The 2,500-nt window shown below is 26.4% G+C and overlaps 1 non-coding gene and 1 pseudogene across 1 annotated transcript in view; both read right to left on the bottom strand.

Annotated features, from left to right (window-relative positions):
- LOC129252013 (large subunit ribosomal RNA) overlaps positions 1–1,309 on the bottom strand; it is a 3,986-nt gene extending 2,677 nt beyond the window's left edge. The window contains exon 1 of the ribosomal RNA XR_008583212.1: positions 1–1,309. This exon is cut by the window's left edge and continues 2,677 nt beyond it. This is a non-coding gene — a ribosomal RNA (large subunit ribosomal RNA).
- Positions 1,310–1,754: 445 nt separating this feature from the next.
- Positions 1,755–1,935, bottom strand: LOC129251975 (5.8S ribosomal RNA; annotated as a pseudogene).
- Positions 1,936–2,500: the final 565 nt, after the last annotated feature.

Raw genomic sequence — 2,500 nt, 5'->3', positions numbered from 1 at the left:
CTTCATATCAAGAAAGGTGAGGTTCTTACCCATTTAAAGTTTGAGAATAGGTTAAAATCGTTTCGACCCTAAGGCCTCTAATCATTCGCTTTACCAGATAAGATTATTTTATATAATTTTTAAATGCACCAGCTATCCTGAGGGAAACTTCGGAGGGAACCAGCTACTAGATGGTTCGATTGGTCTTTCGCCCCTATACTCAATTCTGACAATCGATTTGCACGTCAGAACTGTTTCGGTCTTCCATCAGGGTTTCCCCTGACTTCAACCTGATCAAGTATAGTTCACCATCTTTCGGGTCACAGCATATATGCTCAAGGTACGCTCCAGTTAGAGGTATAAATAATAATAAATTATCATTATACATAACTATATGGAACGCCCCGGGATTGAATTAATTGACTATTTATTAAAAAATAGACTAAAAATTAATCCCATTATATTTAAGTTAAGTTAATTATGCCATTAAGTTTAATATAACTCAATGACTTGCACATATGTTAGACTCCTTGGTCCGTGTTTCAAGACGGGTCCCGAAGGTATCCTGAATCTTTCGCATTGTTAATCATATAAATGCATACAAATAAATATTAATATCATAGATATTAAATTTTTTGTAAAATTCAAAAAATGAATTTTAGCATTATATATAATAAAATCTATCAACACTTTATCAAATCATTAGTATTTATTTTATGTTAATATGCTTAAAAAGCAAATTAATTTAAATAAACTTAATATCACCAATGATCTTTTGATAAATACTTTATTATGTTAATAGATTACAATGTCCTTATATGAAAAAAATGCACATTATTTTTTTAATTATTTAATGATGAATTTTTCATAATGGATATTCAGGTTCATCGGGCTTAACCTCTAAGCAGTTTCACGTACTATTTAACTCTCTATTCAGAGTTCTTTTCAACTTTCCCTCACGGTACTTGTTTACTATCGGTCTCATGGTTATATTTAGTTTTAGATGGAGTTTACCACCCACTTAGTGCTGCACTATCAAGCAACACGACTCTTTGGAAATATCTTTCTAGTAATCATTAACGTTATACGGGCCTGGCACCCTCTATGGGTAAATGGCCTCATTTAAGAAGGACTTAAATCGTTAATTTCTCATACTAGATATTAAGATATTCCATACACTGCATCTCACATTTGACATATAGACAAAGTGACTTAGTGCTGAACTATTTTCTTTTCGCTCGCCGCTACTAAGAAAATCCTTGTTAGTTTCTTTTCCTCCCCTCATTAATATGCTTAAATTCAGGGGGTAATCCCATATGAGTTGAGGTTGTTTTAATATTCTTTTTTTATCTTCTCACAATTTAATAAAAAAAATTATATCATCTTTTCATCTCTATTTTTCTTTTCTCCTTTTATATATTGTAAATATATAAAAATAATAATAATGTAAAATGAGGCAATCCTAGAATAAAAAATTTAATTTTTATGCTAGACATTCCTCCTTTTAATTACATATATAAATTATTATTTTATATATATATATATAAATAATATGAAAATTTTTTGTAAAGAATACTTAGATTCAATATTTTCATCATTTCATTTTATTTGAGAGGATTTTTTTTTTAAAGAATATATAATAAATAAAATTCATTATATATCTTTATTTTTTTTGCTATTAATATTATGAATTATTTAAAATCCAATAATATACACATTTGCTTAAATTCAATTATTTTTATAAAAGAATAAGCAACTTATTTAGCATAGTCTTACAACCCTCAACCATATGTAGTCCAAGCAGTACTTTAAAATTGAATTTAATGTACATAACAGCATGGACTGCGATATGCGTTCAAAATGTCGATGTTCATGTGTCCTGCAGTTCACACGATGACGCACAGTTTGCTGCGTTCTTCATCGACCCATGAGCCAAGTGATCCACCGCTTAGAGTATTTTTTTATTTATTTTTATTTATAACAAATGTCAATTTTTTTTTGCATATATTAATTGAAAGAGTAAAATTAAATAATATTAATAATATATAAATTGATTTTCTTTCAATAATATATATCAAATATATTTAACTCTAAACATTTTTATTAAGTTGCGAATGTCTTAGTTCAACAATAATACAGTGGTGGTATTTATTATGATTCAATTATTTTGTATTTTTTTAATCATTTTATGTATATATATAATAATATAATAAATATATACCACTTTTGTTATTGTGAACAAATTAACTTATCATTCAATCAAATGAATAATAAGTACAACTTTTTATTTTCATGTTTAAAGGTTTTTAAAAGAAAAAAATAAGAAAAAACATTACAAAATGTACCATCATATATTATATTTAATATGATATAATTGATGGATCACAAATTGAATGAAAAAGAATAAAAAGAATTATGGATTCAAAATAATTATATAAATTTTTTTTTTTTTTCTTTTTTTTTTTTTTTTTTTTTTTCTTTTTGTTCGCTTGTTTGCTTGTCTGTTTGTTTGTTTGTTTGT

The sequence above is a fragment of the Anastrepha obliqua genome, unplaced genomic scaffold, assembly GCF_027943255.1.
Source record: "Anastrepha obliqua isolate idAnaObli1 unplaced genomic scaffold, idAnaObli1_1.0 ptg000136l, whole genome shotgun sequence".
Classification (NCBI taxonomy): domain Eukaryota; kingdom Metazoa; phylum Arthropoda; class Insecta; order Diptera; family Tephritidae; genus Anastrepha; species Anastrepha obliqua.
The sequence above is the reverse complement of the archived record's forward strand: the minus strand, read 5'-3'. Positions and strand labels throughout refer to the sequence as shown.